The sequence below is a fragment of the Dama dama genome, chromosome 18 (genome assembly GCF_033118175.1).
Source record: "Dama dama isolate Ldn47 chromosome 18, ASM3311817v1, whole genome shotgun sequence".
Lineage (NCBI taxonomy): Eukaryota > Metazoa > Chordata > Mammalia > Artiodactyla > Cervidae > Dama > Dama dama.
The window spans coordinates 2,689,287-2,711,137 of NC_083698.1; positions in this window are offsets into that span (position 1 = coordinate 2,689,287).

The following is a 21,851-nucleotide window of genomic DNA, read 5'->3' on the forward strand; positions in this document are numbered from 1 at the left end:
CCTTGGAAGGAAGGCTATGGTAAACCTGGAGAGCATATTAAAAAGCAGAAACACATCACTTTGCTGACAGAGTATAGTGTAAGAGTATAGTCCAAGCTATGTTTTTTCCAGTTGTCACGTACAGATGTGAGAGTTACACCATAAAGAAGGCTGGGCACTGAAGAATTGATGCTTTTGAACTGTGGTGCTGGAGAAGATTCCTGAGAGTTCCTGAGAGATCAAACCAATCAATCCTAAAGGAAATCAGTTGTGAATATTTGTTGGAAGGACAGATACTGAAGAACAAACTCTTTGGAAACGACCCTGATGCTGGGAAAGATTGAGGGCAAGTGGAGAAGGGGATGATAGAGGATGAGATGGTTGGATGGTATCATGGACTCAATAGCCATGAGCTTGGGCAAACTCCGGGATAGTGAAGGACAGGGAAGCCAGACATGCTGCAGTCCACTATATTGCAAAGAGGCAGGCACTACTCAGCAACTGAACAACAACAAATGGAAAGAAACTAAAGAGATTGCATTTGAGGCAGTCATGGAAATCGACAGATATGTGAAAAGTGATAGAATTTTTTAAATGGCATCTTTAACCAAAAATCTAAATACTCTCTATCACTTCTTCCTAGTACCAGGAAAGAAATGTTTTTGTTGTTATTGCTGGGAAAAACATAAAATTGTAGTGAGATTAAAAAAAAAAAAAACATAAAAATTGTAAACAGTATTAATGTTTTGTCACTTCATTTATCACTTCTAATTCCAAGGTAGATGCATTATAGTCTGGGCATTTCTTTTGAAGATGGATATGAATAGTGAAATTATGTACTATTGAAGCCCATCTTGTAGTATAAATTGGCTGTTTCTGAGTCCTAAAATTTATTACCTGGCTTACTTGCAAAGAGATAGCTTGAAGAATTGAATTGACTATCAAATATAATAATCCTAAAAATATTCTTTATCTACCCTCCACCTCAACCCCCAGATGGCAGTCGTGGGAACAAGGTTAACCTCTCATAAGCATTTTTACCCCATAGATATTCACAATGACTTTGGACTGAGTTGCACAGATGATGTGGTACAGGGAGATAGTGGAATAGAGAATTCATATTCAGTTGACTCATCACATTTTTCTCTGGAAAACTTAGAGAGTATAAAATTATCTCTGAAATACTTCACAACTTTAAAGTACATTTTATTTGTTGCACAATGATCATTTTTTCCCCAAGTTCAGAGAAACTGTAGCAATATTCTTTAGGGAAAATTCCTAAGACAAATCTGAAATTCATTTATCTTTCTTGTGTAAACTAAAGCTAGATCACATTTTATTTTATATTTCAATTAATTATTTTTAATTGAAGAATAGTTTCTTTACAATATTGTGATGGTTTTTGCCATACATCAACATGAATTGGCCCCAGATAATCATGTGTAACCACCCCCATTCTGACCCCCTCTAGTAAATTTCTTTTCCATTAAATTGATGGAAAGATATCCTAGAAATGTATGGAAATATATTTATCACACAGTTTTCATTATGCTGAGAACGTTTCTTCTTCTGAATGCCTTTGTTAGGTCACTTTACAGATCCATTTTTAAAAAATTTTTAATTAGAGGATAATTACATTGCACTATTGTGATGGTTTCTGCTATATATCAACTTAAATCAGCCATTGGTATACTTATGTCTCCTCCTTCTTGAACCTCCCTTTCACATCCCTCCCCACTGCAACCATCTGGCTATCACAGAGCACCAGCTTTGGGTTCCCTGCATCTTAAGGCAAACTCCCATTGACTATATTGCATATGGTGATAAATATGTTTCAAAGCTAAATTGGCTTTCTGGATAGAATGATATGTCAGATTCCTCTGCTACTGAGTATTTTCTAGTTCTTTTAGAATATTATGATCAAATATTTTTTGAAAAGTTTCAATTACCAAATGTCATTTGACTCTTTTTTTGGCACAGGAAAGAAAAAAAATACAAAAACAAGAGATTAAAACTTATGAGGAAAAAAGATGGAGTTCAGGAAAGACAGGGATGACTTTGAATTGACAGTGAATGGTAAATTGGTGACACTAAATAGGGAATATTAAAAATAAAAGTGAAAAAGTATTTAGATTTAAAATATAGGACATTTTCCATGGAAAAAATATGTAATTTACTCATCAAAAGGTGATGCATATCCTGGTTATGAACTAGAATTTGAAGGTAAATTAATATTCAGCCATGAAGAGAGAAACTGTCATTCTATTAGAAGAAAAAAATCAGCCTGGTTATACATTAAACATGACTGATGTTTAATGATTTACAAACTAATGAATGCTCAATAAAATTCTAAGAAATAAGTTTTGTGAATCCAAAATCAAATATCTATGATATCAGTAGCTATAGCATGAAATGTACTTATGCTTCATTAAAAGACAAACTCCAAGAGAGCAATCAGAAAGTTTAAAAAAAAAAAAAAAAAAAAAGAGCGAGTAACTAGTAAACCTAGTGAAACTAGTGCCAGGAATAAAAGACTACATCACTGCAAATTCAATATATCAAAATATATCTAAATATATTATGAATAAACACATGCTAATTAGTCACCACTTGGATAAAACTAAGGAATTTGTTCAAAAATGCAGTTTAACAGAGATGAAAGCCTCAAAAATTTATATAGAAAAAGTTCATCATTTTCACACAAACCTCTCTAGAGAATGGGGGAAAAAAAGAACATTTTTAACTCTTTTAAATAAGGCCAACATACATCAGATACCAAAATCTGGAGAGAATATTACAATAAATGAACTTGAAAGGAAAATCAAAAATATACTGATTGAGAATGATGAAATGACATTCTTTGTTCATAGGTGACATGATTGATTGTCTATGTAGAAAATCCCAAAGAACTGGGGGGAGGAAAACCCAAAAACCTAATAAGTGGTTTCAGCGAAGTTGCATGATGCAAGGTATTAACCTTGCATATAAAAGTCATGCACTTTCCTATATATCAACAATTCAGCAATGAATAAGAAGAATTAAAAAAAAAATCACAGTACCAGTTATATTATCACCCTCAATATAAAATAATGTTATAAACATATCAAATATATATACTATCTCAGGAGGAAATTCATAAAACTCTGTTGAATGAATTTAAAGAACTAAAGAAATAGATACTCCACATTCATGGATAAAAGACTCAATATTATCAAGATGTCAATTCTTCTCAACTTAACTCAGTAGATTCAATGCAATTCAAATCAAAATCCTGGCAAGTTACTTGGTGGATGTATTAAAACAAAGCAAAACAAAAAACCCTACCAGATTCCAATGTTTATAGAAGAAGCAGAAGACCCAAATTAGTCAACAAAATATTGAAGAAAAAGAGGTGTGACATTACTCAAATATGACTCATTATAAAGTTATGGTAATCAAAACAGGCTATTATTGGTGAAAGAATATTAAATAGGTCAGAAGAACAAAATAGAAAGTCCAAAAATAGACCCCTGTAAATACAGCTGAATGAAATTTAAGAAAGGAGCAAAGGTAATGCAATATGGAACATATAGACTGTTCATCAAATGGTGCTGGAACAGCTGAATATTTCAGTTCAGTTCAGTCGCTCAGTCATGTCTGACTCTTTGCAACCCCATGGACTGCAGCACACTGGGCTTCCCTGTCCTTCACCAACTCCCAGAGCTGACTCAAACTCATGACCATCGAGTCAATGATATCATCCAACTATCTCATCCTCTGTCGTTCACTTTTCCTACTGTTTTGAATCACTCCCAGCATCAGGGTCTTTTCTAAAGAGTTAGTTCTTCACATCAGGTGGCTAAAGTATTGGAGCTTCAGCTTCAGCATCAGTCCTTCCAATGATTACACAGACTGATTTCCTTTAGAATTGATTGGTTTGATCTCCTTGTAGCCCCAAGGGACTCTCAAGAGTCTTATCCATCACCACAGTTTAAAAAAGCATTAATTCTTCAGTGCTCAGCTTTCGTTGTGGTCCAACTCTCACATCCATACATGACTACTGTATGTATGTATGTATGTATGACTGTATCTCATCATAACTTTGACTAGATGGGCCTTTGACAGCAAGGTACAGCCTGAACATACTCCTTTCCCAATTTGGAACCAGTCTGTTGTTCCATGTCCTATTCTAACTGTTGCTTGTTGACCTGCATACAGATTTCTCACTGAATATTTAAATGCAAATAAATAAACCCATAAATTGAGGCTTAGACCTTACAATCTTCACAAAAACTATCTCAAAGTGGATTATAAACCTAAATGAAAACTAAAATTATAAAACCCCTAGAAGGTATCAGCTTGGGCTGATACCCAAGTAAGATTCAAAACCAAAGGCATAATTCATAAAAGTAATAAATGGCACTTTTGACTTAATTAAAATGAAGAATTTCTACTTTGCAAAAGATACTTTTAAGAGAATGAAAAAGCAAGGAATAGATTGGAAAAATACTTGCAAAAGACCAGTCTGCTAAAAGACCACAGATACTAATATACAAAGATCTCTTAGAACACAACTATAAGAAAAAATAAAAATAATTAAACAATAGAAAAAATATCTGATCAGACAATTCACTAAAGAAAATATATAAATAGTATGCATATGAAGAGATGCCCAGCATCATGTGTCATTCAGTTCAGTTCAGTCGCTCACTCATGTCCGACTCTTTGTGACCCCATGGACCACAGCACACCAGGCCTCCCCGTCCGTCACCAACTCCCGGAGTCCACCCAAACCCATGTCCATTGAGTCGGTGATGCTCCAACCATCTCATCCTCTGTCATCCCTCTATTCTCCTGTCCTCAATCTTTCCCAGTATCAGGGTCTTTTCAGATGAGTCACCCCTTCACATCAGGTGGCCAAAGTATTGGAGTTTCAGCTTCAACATCAGTCCTTCCAATGAACACCCAGGACTGATCTCCTTTAGGATGGACCAGTTGGATCTCCTTGCAGTCCAAGGGACTCTCTAGAGTCTTCTCCAACACCACAGTTCAAGAGCATCAATTCTTCGGTGCTCAGCTTTCTTAATAGTCCAACTCTCACATCCATACATGGCTACTGGAAAAACCGTGGCTTTGCCTAGATGAATCTTTGTTGACAAAGTAATGTCTCTGCTTTTTAATATGCTGTCTAGGTTGGTCATAACTTTCCTTTGAAGGAGTAAGCGTCTTTTAATTTCATGGTTGCAATCACCATCTGCAGTGATTTTGGAGCCCAGAAAAAAATAAAGTCAGCCACTGTTTCCACTGTTTCTTCATCTATTTGCCATGAAGTGATTAAGGAATTTCAATTTAAAACAACTATGACATCAGAATGATAAGAATCTAAAATACAACACGAGATGTTGGCAAGGATATGTTATGAGAGGTGCTCTTGCACAATACTAATTGACATGCAAAAAGCTACAGCCACTTTGAAAGTCAAAACTAACCAGACTATTACCAAACCATCCATCATTCATGCTACTTAGTATTTACCAAGAGAATTCAAAAACTTGTGTCCACACAGAAACCTGCTCACAGAAATTTTATAGCAATTTTATTTATATTTGCTAAAACGTGGAAGCAACCAAGATGCCTTCAGTAGGTAAATGAATAAATAAAATGTAATTAAATTATTGAGCTCTAAAACAAAATTAGCTATCGAGCCATGAAAAGACAGGAGGGACCTTAAATACATGTTAAGTGAAATAAGTCAATCTAAAAAAAAAGTTATATATTGTATGATTCCGATTGTATGGGTTTTTTCAAAAATGCAACACTATGGATACAGAGAAAGTCACCAGGGGTTAGGGACAGGGTGGGATGAATACGTAGATTACGGAGAATGTTTAGGACAATGCATATATTCTGGATGGATACTATGTCATTATACATTTGTTAAAACCCATAGAATATCATGATTGAAGCTTAATGTAAACTATGGGCCTTGTGTGATAATGATGTAGATTCATTGATTTTAAAAATGAATTGGTGCTGGGTGTTGACTGTAAGGGGTACTTTGCATGTATGGGCAGGAGCTACTCTGCACTTTACACTCAGTTTTTCTGTGAAACTGAAATTTCTCTTTTAAAAAAAGTATATTTAAAGATATATATTCTGCTGAAAATTTAGCTAATACAATGAAGAAAAATTTGAGTTGTAAACAGAGAAATAAAACCTCATTATTGGCAGATTTTATGATTATGTACATGGAACATAAAAAGCTATTATAATTACCAATTGAATTTGACAAGTTAGCTTGACATAGTATCCATTAAAAATCAAATGTATTTGCATTTTCAAGTGACAGACAAAATACAAATAATAAAATATACTTCTTTTTTTACAATAGCACCAAATATTCAAACACTTTGAAAAAATGGGTTTCCCTGATGGCTCAGATGGTAAATAATCCACCTGCAATGCAGGAGAACTGGGTTTGTTCTCTGGGTTGGAAAGATCCCCTGCAGTGGAATGGCAATCCACTCCAGTATTCTTGCCTGGAGTATCCCCATGGAAAGAGGAGCCTGGTGGGCTATGGAGTCACAAAGAGTAGGATGCGAGTGACTAAGCACAACACATTATAATCGGCAAGATAATATTGAAATAAATCAAGTGTCTAAGCAAAGTGGTACACTATGTCAATGAATTGGCAAACCATGATGAACTTTATATAGGTATATAAATGCACACACATATAAATATATGTATATATAATAAATTTTATTCAAAAACCCTCCAAATATTAGCAGAAATTTATAAAATCTTTTAAAAATCCATGTAGAACAAAGGTCCAATGATGCCCAGAGCAATATTGAAAAGAAAGAAAATAGCTTGATTTGCACCATTGCATGTTAAGACTTTTGGGAAATGTATAGCAATTAAGAGTGTGGTATCAGCATTAGAAGAGCAAACTAACAAGACAAAAATAGCATTTTCAGAAAAGATTGAGCACTTATATGTTCACCTGATTTGTGACAAAATGGCAAAATAATGCTATGGAAATGATGAGCTTTTTAGTAAATTGTGTTTGGAAAACTGGATGGCTACAGAGAAAAAAGTGAACCTCAGTCTTACCTAGTACAAAAAAAAAGAATTTATTTAACTACTTATTTATATTATCTTATGATTAAAATGGGCCTTCCCTGGTGGCTCAGTGGTAAAATGTTCACCTGCAGTGCAGCAGACCCAGGTTCTATGCCTGGGTCAGGAAATCCCCTGGAGGAGTGTATGGCTACCCACTCAAGGATTCTTGCCTGGAGAATCGCAAGGACAGAGGAGCCTGGTGGGCTACAGTCTACAGGATCAGAGTCGGACATGACTGAATTGATTGAGAACAGCACAGCACATAATTAAAATGGGTTGAGTTACTTAAATAATTTATATTAAAAAGTGCTTTATCTATCCACCTGTCCTCCACATTATATCCAACTTCTTGTTTTAAATATTTATATAATCATGGCTAGAATGATAATAATCAAATATAAGTGTTGATTATTCTAGGGGGTGTTATTTATTGATTTACCATTTATACTTTGTTTCCATTTTTATTACTTTTATAATGAGCAAATATTGTGCCCTTGAAACAAATAAAGAGAACAAACAATAAAGAAAACATGGATTGAGCCATAAGAAAAGAAATAATGTATAGTATATCAGAAAATCTCATGCTACAATCTTACAAGTGACAGATTTACAGACATAATATTATTATACAGGAACAGTTTATGGACAAAAATCAAGTGAAACATTATTATATATGAAACTGGAAATCAAATAGGTATTAGACTGCAATATAAGAACAATTTTTGTGTAAAGACAATACATAAAAGACAAAGACTATTCAGGATATTATATAGGGCAGCCAGAAAGCTAAAAGGTAAAGACAACAAAGAAAGTAATTTCTATTCGGTAAATAGTTTTTTGAAGTCTCTGCTAAACTTAGATGCCGTGGGAAATACAAGAAAAGAACAAGATATGATCCCTGACACTTTGAAGCTTACAAACTATTGAAAAATATAATAGTAAACAACAAAAGAAACTGAGAAAATATCCAGTGATCCTTGATAAGAATTATCTTGACAAGCAGAGAAGACTGGAAAACAAGCAGCGACACAGAAGTTGAAATTATCAATAATTAGAATGAATGGATGTGAAACTGTATTCTAAGTGGATTATCTTAAATACACAGAGAGAGAGACTTTCAAGAAAAAGGTAATAGTGTCAAATGCTTACTTAAATTCAATTTTAATAAAAGGAGAAAAAATGAGGAATAAGTGATTTTGAGTGGAATTAAGAAAAATAGCAATAGATGATTTTTTCATGGTTTTGCCCATCTTATATTCAAGCAGTTCTTTCCTTACATTGCATGCTCTGGAGAACTGAAACACAGAGGAAAGTTTCCCCATAAATTCGCTTTTCTGCTTACAGATAGCTTATCTGCTTATTCTCTAGCGATCATTTTATGCACCTTTATATTTATAGTCGTTAAGAATCCAGTAGTCTGTTGGTCCAGATTAGACTGTTAATTGCCTTTCATAAGGACTATATTTCTAATATTGATTTTTTTTTTTTTTTGGTTCCAAATGACTAGTACCTTCCTTAAATCAGTTAGTTAATACTTAGAATAATTCTGGAGCACATTCATTGCAAATGAATGGTCTATGAAGCATTTAGGAAAATATAGTAAGCCTGATATGATATTTATTTAAGGTAATTAAGCTTAAAAATTTGCTTTTCTGTTCACAATTCTATAAATTTAAGATTCTATAATATATATGTATAAAATTATTAGAAAAGTTAAATTTAATCAAACAATTAGAAAGAGAAATCAAAACTGCAAAAACTGTGTGTGTGTGTGTGTGTGTGTGTGTGTGTGTGTATAATATATATAAAACACAAGCAAAGCAAAGAAAGCAAATGAGATCTAATTTTTAAAAGCAAAGTATAACAAAAATTATGTATCTATAGATAAATTATTTCAAAATCTCAGTTATTTACAAAATACTCCAATGCTATATGATGTGGAACATTATTTCAGATGCTTGGTTCCTATCTGTCTATCTTCTTTGGTGAGGTATCTGTTCAGATCTCCACCCCGTTTTTTAAATCAAGTTACCAGTTTTCTTATTGCTGAGTTTTAAGTGTTCTTTATATATTTTAGATAAAGTCCTTTATCAGTCCTTGGCAAACATTTTCCCCCAGACCATGGCTTGTCTTCTAATTCTCTTCATGTTTTCTTTTTTACAGCAGATTGTGAATTTCAGTAAAGTTCACTGTATCAATTATTTCACACGTTAATTATGTCTTTGATGTTGTATTTAAAAAGGTATCACCACACCCAAGGACCTCTAAGTGTTTTTCTGTATTGTTTTTTTAGTTGCACATTTTGCATTTAAGTCTATGATCCTTTGAGCTAATTTTTGTGACAGGGTAAGGTCTTTGTCTTGAGGTTGTTCAGTTTTTCAGTCCTGTCTGAATCTTTGTGATCTAATGGACTGCAGAACACCAGGTTTCCTTGTTCTTCACTATCTCCCAGAACATGATCAAACTCGTGTCCACTGAGTCTGTGATGCCTTCCAATCATCTCAGCCTCAGTCATTCACTTATCCTTCTGTCTTCAATATTTCCCAGCATCAGGGTCTTTTCCAATGACTAGGTTTTTCCCATCATGTAGTCAAAGTATTGGAGCTTCAGCTTCAGCATCAGTCCTTCCAATGAATATTAAGGACTGATTTCCTTTAGGATGGACTGGTTGGATCTGCTTGCAGTCCAAGGGACTCTCAAGAGTCTTCTCCAACACCACAGTTCAAAAGCATCAATTTTTCAGCATGCAGCTTTCTTTATAGTCCAACACTCACATCCATACATGACTACTGAAAAAAACATAGCTTTGGCTAGACAGACTTTTGTTGGTAAAGTAATGTCTCTGCTTTTTAATATGCTGTCTAGATTGGTCATAGCTTTTCTTGAAGGAGCAAGCCTCTTTTAATTTCATGGCTGCAGTAACCATTTGCAGTGATTCTGGAGCCCCCCAAAGTAAAGTCTCTCACTGTTTCCGTTGTTTCCCCATCTATTTGCCATGAAGTGATGGGACCGGATGCCATGCTCTTAGTTTTCTGAATATTGAGTTTTAAGCCAGTTTTTTCCCTCTCCTCTTTCACTTTCATCAACAGTCTCTTAAATTCCTCTTTGTTTTCTGCCATAAGGGTGGTATCATCTCCATATCTGAAGAAATGATATTTCTTCTGGCAATATTGATTCTGGTTTGTGCTTCATCCAGCCTGGCATTTCTCATGATGTACTCTGCACATAATTTAAATAAACAGGGTGACAGTATACAAACAGTATAAAATTTTGAACCAGTCTGTCATTCCATTTCTGGTTTTAACTGTTGCTTCTTGTCCTTCATACAGGAGGCAGGTAAGGTGGTCTTATATTCCCATCTCTTGAAGAATTTTCCACTATTTGCTGTGATCCACACAGTCAAAGGCTTCAGTGTAGTCAGTGAAGCAGAAGTAGATGTTTATTTCTGGAATTCTCTTGCTTTTTCTGTGATTCAGTGCATGTTGGCAATTTGATCTCTGGTTCCTCTGCCTCTTCTAAATCCAACTTGAACACCTGGATGTTCATGGTTCACGTTCTGTTGAAGCCTGCCTGTTTTGGAGAATTTTGAGCATTACTTTTGTAGTGTGTGAGATGAATGCAATTATGCGGTAGTTTGAACATTCTCTGCCTTTCTTTGGGATTGGAGTGAAAACTGACCTTTTCCAGTCCAGTGGCCACTGCTGAGTTTTCCAAATTTGCTGGCATATTGAGTGCAGCACTTTAAAAACATCATCTTTCAGAATTGGAATTAGCTCAGCTGGAATTCCATCACCTCCACTACCTTTGTTCATAGTGATGCTTCCTAAGACCCACTTGACTACACATTCCAGGATGTCTGGCTCTAGGTGAGTGATTACACCATCGTGGTATTATGAGTCATTAAAATATTTTTTGTATAGTTCTTCTGTGTATTCTTGCCACCTCTTCTTAATATCTTCTGCTTCTGTTAGGTGTATAGCATTTCTGTTCTTTATTGTGCCTATCTTTGCATGAAATTTTCCCTTGGTATCTCTGATTTTCTTGAAGTGATCTCTAGTCTTTCCCATTTTATTCTTTTCCTCTATTTATTTGTGTTGTTCACCTAGGAAGGTTTTTTATCTCTCCCTTCTATAATTTGGAATTCTGCTTCTCTTCCTTTCTCAGCTATTTGTAAGGTTTCTCCAGACAATCATTTTGCTTTTTTGCATTTCTTTTTGTGGGGATGGTTTTGATCACCAACTCCTGTACATTGTTATGAGCCTCCAACAATAGTTTTCAAATCTAATCCCCTAAAACTATTTTTCACTTCCACTGTTTAAATGTAAGGGATTTGATTTAGGTCATACCTGAATGGCCTATTGGTTTTCCCTAATTTCTTCAATTTAAATATGAATTTTGCAATAAGGTGTTCATGATTTGAGCCTCAGTCAACTCCTGGTCTTGATTTTGCTGACCGTATAGAGTGCAAATAATATAATCAATCTGATTTTGGTATTGATCATCTGGTGATATCCACCTTTATCTAGATTCATTTATTTGCGTGTGAAGGTCCAGTTGTTCCAGTACCTTTTGTTGAAAGGAAAACCTTTTCTTCATTGTATTGCCTTTGATCCTTTATCAAAAACCAGTTGATCACATTTATGTGGAATAGTTTCTGGGCTATCCTTTGTGTGGATGTATCATTGGCCCATTTGTCGGTTCTTTCACTAATATCAAACTCTCTTTATTACTCTAATACTATAGTAAGCCATAAAGTTGAGTAGTTTCATCCTCTAACTTGGTTCTTCTCCTTCAATATTGTGCTGGTTACCCTGGGTCTTTTGCCTCTTCTATAAATCTTTGATATCCACAATATAGCTTACTGGGATTTTGATTTGGAGTACATGTAATCTACACATTAAATTGGGAAGAACTAACATTTTGATGATATTGAATCTCCCTGTCTATGAACATGAAATATCTTTCCATTATTTAGGTTTTTTTTTTTTTGCATATTGTTTATCAGAATGTTTTAAACAGTAATTAATGTATAGTTCTTAAATACTTTGTATAGTGTATGTTATAGTAAGAGTTAATGCTTTTAAAGTAGAGAAAAATGTTGCCATAATTTCTGCTGAAGTAAAAATAAAGCAAAAATTTCATAACCTCTTAATTTTCTAAAATTGCAAATTCTGGAAAATATACCATATATTTGAGAGTAATAGTAAATAGGATATGAAAAATATGCTATGCTACAAGGATTAAAAATTATCGTATTATTTAAACTAACAAAATAAATTGATAATTTTTGTTTTGTTTGCTTGCTTGTTTGTTAGTTGTTTGGGGTTTGGGGAGTTTTTGCTGATCTTGTAGCCAGCTTCCTAATCCTTCCTCTGAGAGAGATTTGGACTTTTCTTCTGATGTTCAGCTTCTCATGGAGGGTGGCACTTTCCTAATGCCACTGTGTAATTATTGTGGAATCTAATCCAAATTATAATAATTCTCTTTCTCTTGGCATAGAATGGTTTTGAACATTTTATCGGTGTGATTAGCATCCTGGTCAACAAAACATATGAAAACCTCTTCTGGATGTTGATCTTTTTCTCCCTGATTAAAGAAGATGTATTTAGAGATGTTACTCTTTGTAAATATTGATAGAGATTGCAAGAATCTGATGTCTGGAATTGTGGATACCAAAATTTCAGTCATGAGAGATCAGCCACATTTAAAATGATGAATTTACAAAACAGAAATATTAATGATGTCTAGGAACTTGGAGATTTGAGTATGTTGCTGTTTTCCCATCCTGGAATTATATTTACCAGAACTTCTTGTTAGTTATGATACTAAGCTTTTCATTGTATAAGATGCTGATTCCTCTTTTCAGATGATATATTACTTGCAGCTAGACACACTCCAACTGATACAACAGTAATAACAACAAACAATTTAGTATGTCAATAAGACAGGATGAGATGTAAATAAAATGCTTTATTTAAACTGACTTTTTATATTTTCAATGCCATGCAAAAAAAGATGAGACTATATGGCAACAAGTACACACAAATAGTCTACATATCCATAGCCTGTTGAGAAAGAGGTCTTTAGGTTCATTCTTTCATATACAGGTTGAGAACCCATGACTTCAAAAGATTTTCTTATGTAAGACTTCAGAACAGCTAAGAGTAAAGCAAAAATAGTAAAGAATCTGCCTGCAATGCGGGAGACCCAGGTTTGATCTCTGGGTCAGAAAGACCCCTAGAGAAGGGAATGGCTATCCATTCCTGTATTCTTGCCTGGGAAGTCCCATGGACAGAGGAGCCTTGTGGGTTATAGTCCGTGGGGTCATAAAGAGTTGGACATGACTGAGCAACTAACATTTCACTTCAAAGCAAAAATATCTATCTCAGAATAAATTAGATTAAGTTCACCACTACTATGCTAAAATAATATAAAGGAAACTTCATATAAACCAGCAAGATGATAGAGTTAGAAATCTGGATAACTCTAGATTAAATAAAAATATAGGATACAGATGTACTGAGAGTCCCCTAAACCATCTTCAGTTTCAATGATTCTCTAAGATGATTTACAGCACTCAGTACAAAGTGCTAGCCAAATATAAGATTTATTAAAACAAAAAGATATAAAGCAGAATCAGTGAAAGGGAGAGGTACATCAGGTGAAATGAGGTAAATCCAGCCTAGACTTTCTATGTCCTATCTTGAGGTAATGCAGAGTTTGGGATTGGTGCTCGTAAGAGACTGAGTGTCCAGAGTTTTTACTGAAAGCTGCATCTTCACCATGGATCACTCCTAAACTTCAGACACCCAGAAAGAAAGCACTTTCAGCATCACAGAGATCTTTGCTTAACCAAACTTTGTCAGACTCCTAAATATTTTCCTTGGACCATCTGTGTCCTTACTTGTAAAATCTAGTCTTTGTGAGAATTCCAACATGTCAGTTTAGTGAGAATTCCCTTTACATGTATCTGATGACTCTCAGTATTGATCAGGTTCTTCATCCTCCACTGTGCCTCAGCTGACAATCCTCTTGGTTCAGTTTAGCCAGAACCTCCATTATAACTGATGATTCCTCTTAGTAATTTTTGGCACACTAACTCCTTCTCTACCACTTGGGTATAAATTCCCACTGACCATGCTGTATTCAGAGGTTAAGCCCAATCTCTCTTCTGCACTGTAGAACTCCATCACAGAGGTTCCTATGTGTATTGCTATAGTCTTCTCATTCAACAGAGTCTTTCTTATTATGCTTCAACAAATCTCAAATATTTTTCTTTCTTTACAACCATAAACTACATTGATTGTACACACAATTCAGGCATAATGAACAACTGTTTCCAAGTTTGGGAATGCTCCTGATATCCAAGTTTCCAGACACAAGCAAAGGACCAGTCTTGTAAGCAAGCAGGCCTCTTTAAGGATGACAGGTTGCTGTGTTGGCTTTCATGTATGATGAGCATAAAAGAAGTAGAATCACAGGGGTGTGCAGGAGGCTGAACCTCAGCAGTATCTTCATTCATTTCAGGTGTTTCCTGTTTAAAGAAATTTTGATATCATGACGATAGTCCACCATTGAGGATATAAGTGATCAGTCAGTTCAGTTGCTCAGTCGTGTCTGACACTTTGTGATCCCATGGACTGCAGCATGCAGTCACTAGTTCCCCATCTATATGCCATGAGGTGCTAGGACCAGTTGCTATGATCTTAGTTTTCTGAATGTTGAGATTTAAGCCAACCTTTTTTTTTTTTTTTTTTAAGAGAAACAAGTACTTTTATTTTTTTATTTTTTTTTTTTAATTTTTTTATTATTATTATTATTATTTTTTTCCAGTGGGTTTTGTCATACATTGATATGAATCAGCCATGGATTTACATGTATTCCCAATCCCGATCCCCCCTCCCACCTCCCTCTCCACCCGATTCCTCCGGGTCTTCCCAGTGCACCAGGCCGGAGCACTTGTCTCGTGCATCCCTCCTGGGCTGGTGATCTGTTTCACCATAGATAGTATACATGCTGTTCTTTTGAAATATCCCACCCTCACATTCTCCCACAAAGTTCAAAAGTCTGTTCTGTATTTCTGTGTCTCTTTTTCTGTTCTGCATATAGGGTTATCGTTATCACCTTTCTAAATTCCATATACATGTGTCAGTATGCTGTAATGTTCTTTATCTTTCTGGCTTACTTCACTCTGTATAATGGGCTCCAGCTTCATCCATCTCATTAGGACTGGTTCAAATGAATTCTTTTTCATGGCTGAGTAATATTCCATGGTGTATATGTACCACAGCTTCCTTATCCATTCATCTGCTGATGGGCATCTAGGTTGCTTCCATGTCCTGGCTATTATAAACAGTGCTGCGATGAACATTGGGGTGCACGTGTCTCTTTCAGATCTGGTTTCCTCAGTGTGTATGCCCAGAAGTGGGATTGCTGGGTCATATGGCAGTTCTATGTCCAGTTTTTTAAGGAATCTCCACACTGTTTTCCATAGTGGCTGTACTAGTTTGCATTCCCACCAACAGTGTAAGAGGGTTCCCTTTTCTCCACACCCTCTCCAGCATTTATTGCTTGTAGACTTTTGGATAGCAGCCATCCTGGCTGGCGTGTAATGGTACCTCATTGTGGTTTTGATTTGCATTTCTCTAATAATGAGTGATGTTGAGCATCTTTTCATGTGTTTGTTAGCCATCTGTATGTCTTCTTTGGAGAAGTGTCTGTTTAGTTCTTTGGCCCATTTTTTGATTGGGTCATTTATTTTTCTGGAATTGAGCTTCAGGAGTTGCTTGTATATTTTTGAGATTAATCCTTTGTCTGTTTCTTCATTTGCTATTATTTTCTCCCAATCTGAGGGCTGTCTTTTCACCTTACTTATAGTTTCCTTTGTAGTGCAAAAGCTTTTAAGTTTCATTAGGTCCCATTTGTTTAGTTTTGCTTTTATTTCCAATATTCTGGGAGGTGGGTCATAGAGGATCTTGCTTTGATTTATGTCGGAGAGTGTTTTGCCTATGTTCTCCTCAAGGATTCTTTAATATCCGCAAATCAATCAATGTAATACACCACATTAACAAATTGAAAGATAAAAACCATATGATTATCTCAATAGATGCAGAGAAAGCCTTTGACAAAATTCAACACTCATTTATGATTAAAACTCTCCAAAAAGCAGGAATAGAAGGAACATACCTCAACATAATAAAAGCTATATATGACAAACCCACAGCAAGCATCACCCTCAATGGTGAAAAATTGAAGGCATTTCCCCTGAAATCAGGAACAAGACAAGGGTGCCCACTCTCACCACTACTATTCAACATAGTGTTGGAAGTGCTGGCCACAGCAATCAGAGCAGAAAAAGAAGTAAAAGGAATCCAGATAGGAAAAGAAGAAGTGAAACTCTCACTGTTTGCAGATGACATGATCCTCTACATAGAAAACCCTAAAGATTCTACCAGAAAATTACTAGAGCTAATCAATGAATATAGTAAAGTTGCAGGATATAAAATTAACACACAGAAATCCCTTGCATTCCTATATACTAACAATGAAAAAACAGACAGAGAAATTAAGGAAACAATACCATTCACCATTGCAACAAAAAGAATAAAATACTTAGGAGTATATCTACCTAAAGAAACAAAGGACCTATACATAGAAAACTATAAAACACTGATGAAAGAAATCAAAGAGGACACAAACAGATGGAGAAACATACCGTGTTCATGGATTGGAAGAATTAATATTGTCAAAATGGCTATTCTACCCAAAGCAGTCTATAGATTCAATGCAATCCCTATCAAGCTACCAACGGTATTTTTCACAGAACTAGACCAAAGAATTTCACAATTTGTATGGAAATACAAAAAACCTCGAATAGCCAAAGTAATCTTGAGAAAGAAGAATGGAACCGGAGGAATCAACCTGCCTGACTTCAGACTCTACTACAAAGTCACAGTCATCAAGACAGTATGGTACTGGCACAAAGACAGAAATATAGATCAATGGAACAGAATAGAAAGCCCAGAGATAAATCCATGAACCTATGGACACCTTATCTTTGACAAAGGAGGCAAGGATATACAATGGAAAAAAGACAACCTCTTTAACAAGTGGTGCTGGGAAAACTGGTCAACCACTTGTAAAAGAATGAAACTAGAACACTTTCTAACACCATACACAAAAATTAAGCCAACCTTTTAACTCTCCTCTTTCACTTTCATCAAGAGGCTCTTTAGTTCTTGTTCACTTTCTGCCATAAAGGTGGCATCATATGCATATCTGAGGTTATTGATATTGCTCCCAGCAATCTTGATTCCAGCTTGTGCTTCTTCCAGCCCAGGATTTAATGTGATGCACTCTGCATATAAATTAAATAAATAGTGTGACAATATATAGCCTTGACATACTCCTTTCCAAAGTAGGAGCCAGTCTGTTGTTCCATGTCCTTTTCTAACTGTTCCTTCTTGACCTGCATACAGATTTCTCAGGAGGCAGGTAAGGTGGTCTGGTATTCACATCTCTTATAACATGCATTAAAAGCTTGATGAAAATGAAGAACTCATGATTGTTTTTGCCAAGAGTGCTCCTTCAGTTCAGTTCAGTTGCTCAGTCGTATCTGACTCTTTGAGACCTCATGCACTATAGCATGCCAGGCTTCCTTGTCCATCTCCAATTCCTGGAGCTTGCTCAAACTCATTCCACTGAGTCAGTGATGCCATCCAACCATCTCATCCTCTGCTGTCCCCTTCAACTCCTGCCTTCCATCTTTCCCAGCATCAGGGTCTTTTCCAATAAGTCAGTCATTCACATCAGGTGACCAAAGTATTGGAGTTTCAGCTTCAGCATCAGTCCTTCCAATGAATATTCGGGACAGATTTCCCTTAGGTTTGACAGGTTTGATCTCCTTGAAGTCCATGTGACCCTCAAAAGACTTCCTCAACACCACAATTCAAAAGCATCAGTTCTTGGTGCTCAGATTTCTTTATAGTCCAACTCTCACATCCATACATGACTCCTAGAAAAACCTTAGCTTTGACTAGATGGACCTTTTTTCGGCAAAGTAATCTCTCTGCTTTTTAATATGTTGTCTAGGTTGATCATAGCTTTTCTTCCAAGGAGCAAGTACCTTTTAATTTCATGGCTTCAGTCAACATCTGCAGTGATTTTGGAGCCTCCCAAAACAGTCTTTCACTGTTTCCATTGTTTCCCCATTTATTTGCACGAAGTGATGGGGCCAGTTGCCATGATCTTAGTTTTTTGAATGCTGAGTTTCAAGCCAACTTTCTCACTCTTGTCTTTCACTTTCATCAAGAGGCTCTTTAGTTCCTCTTCACTTTCTGCCATAAAGGCTATCTCATCTGCATATCTGAGATTATTGATAATTCTCCTGGCAATCTTGATTCTAACTTGTGCTTCATCCCGCCTGGCATTTCGCATGATGTACTCTGCATATAAGTTACATGAGCAGGGTGACAATATACAGCCTTGATGTATTCCTTTCCCAATTTGGAAGCAGTCCATTGTTAAACATCCAGTTCTAATTGTTGCTTCTTGCCCCGCATGCAGATTTCTCAGGAGGCAGGTAAGGTGGTCTGGTATTCCCATCTTTTGAAGAATTTTCCAGTTTGTTGTGATCCACACAGTCAAAGGCTTTGGCATAGTCAATAAAGCAGAAGTAGATGCTTTTCTTTAGACCAGAGAAAAAGAAAGAAGGTAATTGCATACAAAGAATAATATATTAACTCTTTTCAAGACCGGATGTTTGTGCAACCCAAATGAGGCATTCAAAGATACTTAAATATCTGAAATGCCCTATTCTAATCATTAACAAATTCTCTAGTTAACCAAGTGTAAACATACAAATGCAGGCTAGGATGTAATGAAGTTTGTTCCACCCTACAAATGCAGTGCTTTTATTTCCATTCCTAACCCACACCTCTAAGTTCTTGAACTGGTCTTACCAGTGTTCTGGGACATTTTCTCAAGGCTAATCTTTCTGAACTCCTAACGCTGCACTAACGATATGTTCCCACAAGTAGGCATAGCCAAAAGCTAGGTGATAAGTAAGAATGTAGATACATATTTATCCATGTAGACAACCTTTAAACTTCCAATTCTGAGCAATACAGTGCAAGAAAACATAAAATAAAAAAGCAGAAATATCCTTGAGTCCTTTTGATTTTTATCTGGAGTAAATTTATCTGGATTCCACATGCGTGTGCAATCCTATGAACTTAGAAATAAATTGGTTAGAATATGTTATGTCAAGGACATTTTAAGCTAAGAATGCAAACTTTGCAGAGTTATTATATTGTCACTTTTGCCATTTTAAATTTGGAAGAAGCAACAAATTATTATCAAACAATTATGGTTAGAGTCTACATTATTTGAAAACTTTTTCTATATAACAAAATTATTTCTCTTGTTTCTGTGCTAATTAATCCAGACACAAGATAGTTAATCTTATACAATTGCATTTAGGGGATTATATTTACTTTTCTTTGCCACATACTGAACAGTTATTTTACTTTTGTCTCCCATAGGACAACATGCACAAAATGATAATGCATTTTCAGAAATTATTTGGCAACTGGTAGTGGTATATTTAAATATATCAAATTAAGAAACAACTCATGAAGTCTCCCTCCTTCAAATAACACTATAAAGATAGAAATAAAGTTCATAAAGCAGAATTTTTGCACACAAACAATTAGATTTAGAATGTGAGACTTTAACAGCACATAGACAAATTATTCTTTTCCATTCTGGTTCATAATAGGAAGTCATTGCTATGGGAAAAATGTGTCCACATAAGACTGAAAATTGATTTTTGATGAACTATAGCTATTTGTGTCCTAGAGAAAATTTGAAGACTTAAGACAGAATTAAGCTGAAAGAATAAACCTGTGAAAAATACAATTCCAAAAGACTGAGATTAGAGATGTAAGGTCATTCTTATGACACATGTGAATCATTATTATTGTGTGTGTGTGAGTGTGTGTGTGTGTGTGTGTGTGTGTGTGTGTGTTAGTCACTCAGTCATGTTTGACTGTTTATGACCCCATGGACTGTAGCCTGCCAGGCAAGAATACAGGAGTGGGTAGCCATTCCCTTCTCCAGGGGATCTTTCTGACCCAGGGATTGCACCCAGGCTTAGGGCACTGCAGGCAAATTCTGTATTGTCTGAGCCACCAGGGAAGCTCCCTTATTATTAATAGTTATTTTAAAAACTAGAGAAGTAAGGACAAAAATAAAAAGAGTTAATCTTCAATAAGAAATGATCCTTTATGGCATTAAATTAGATTATACAAGTAAATATTTGAAACTTTTTAATACAAAAATGACAAACATCTTGTCTCATCTTTGACATTTGCAGAGATTGGAAGTCATCTCATCTATCCTCAAAATAGCAACAAAAAAATTAACCACTCTTTTTTGATTGACCAAGTAACTAAATGATAAGGCAAAATATCAACACCAAATCCTATAAGTGAAGACAGAATATCACAAGTGGAATCTGTTTTCATGAGATAATGAAACTACAGACTCTCAGGAACACTCAAATGATAATTGTGAAGAATTACTGAGAACTAAATAAGGACCTGTGTGAAAAAAGATAAACAAAAATAGTCAGAAGTAGTAGGGGGTCTCCACACTGTTGTGGATTTAAACACCAGACGTTGTTTCAGATTTTCAAAGAAAATCTCTGAAAAGGATTCTGCCTGTCTCTGGCAGGACAGAGAGGGGAGCAATCACTGAAAGTTGCTGACTGTTCCTTAACAAAGGCCTCCTGTCCAGGGGAAAGGTCTTTACAGGAACTTTGTCCCACCCACAGGAAGTACATTTATTTAAGTGCAGTGCATTATCCTTGTTATCCAAACAGAGTGAGAGGGAGGGCTAGCTGTATCACTTTGCAACCACTTATGAAGATCAGAGTCTGAAGACACAGGTCCACTAAAACACAGTCTGAATTGTAATTAGAAAGATAGCCCTCCTTTGTACCTTGTAGCAACACCAATAGAACTCCTACACAATAATAAGGGATTCCTACAGAAAGAGCTGTGACAAGCAAAAGCTTTCTGCAAAGGACTAAGTAGAAAGTTCAAAATCAGTAGGGGAAACAAGCAACAACAAAAAACAAGAACATTAGAGGAATCTGAACCCTTGAAACATATAGTTAGGGCAAATATTAAACTCAGAACATACTCAGGAAAGATGGATATAAAAACTGACATTAAAGATTATGTAACTTGGTTTCTACTACCCAAAATATCATACCTATTTCAACATTATAAGGTTTGCAAGAAAGGTAAGACCATAATCCAAAGAGGCAAAGAAATCATCAGAAACAGGTTCAGATTCAACACATATTTTTGAATTTTCAGACAGAGAATTTGAAATATCCATGAGTTATAAATACTATAAGGGATAAAATAGAAGGCATGCAAAAATTAATGGATGGAGAGAAGGAAGCTCGAAAAATGAAAAAAATGAAATGTTAGAAAGCAAAGACAATGTATAAGAATTAAAGAATGCCTTTAATGCCTCAGTTGACTGGGCATGGACACAGGAAAATATCAATGAAATTAAAGATAGGTCAATAGAAACATCTCAAACAGAAATGAAAGAGAAAATCAATAATAATAATAATATATAGCATTTAACTACCAGGGCTTCCCTGATGGCTCAGATGGTAAGCGTCTGCCTGCAATGTGGGAGACCCGGGTTCAATCCCTGGGTTGGGAAGATTCCCTGGGTTGGGAAGATCC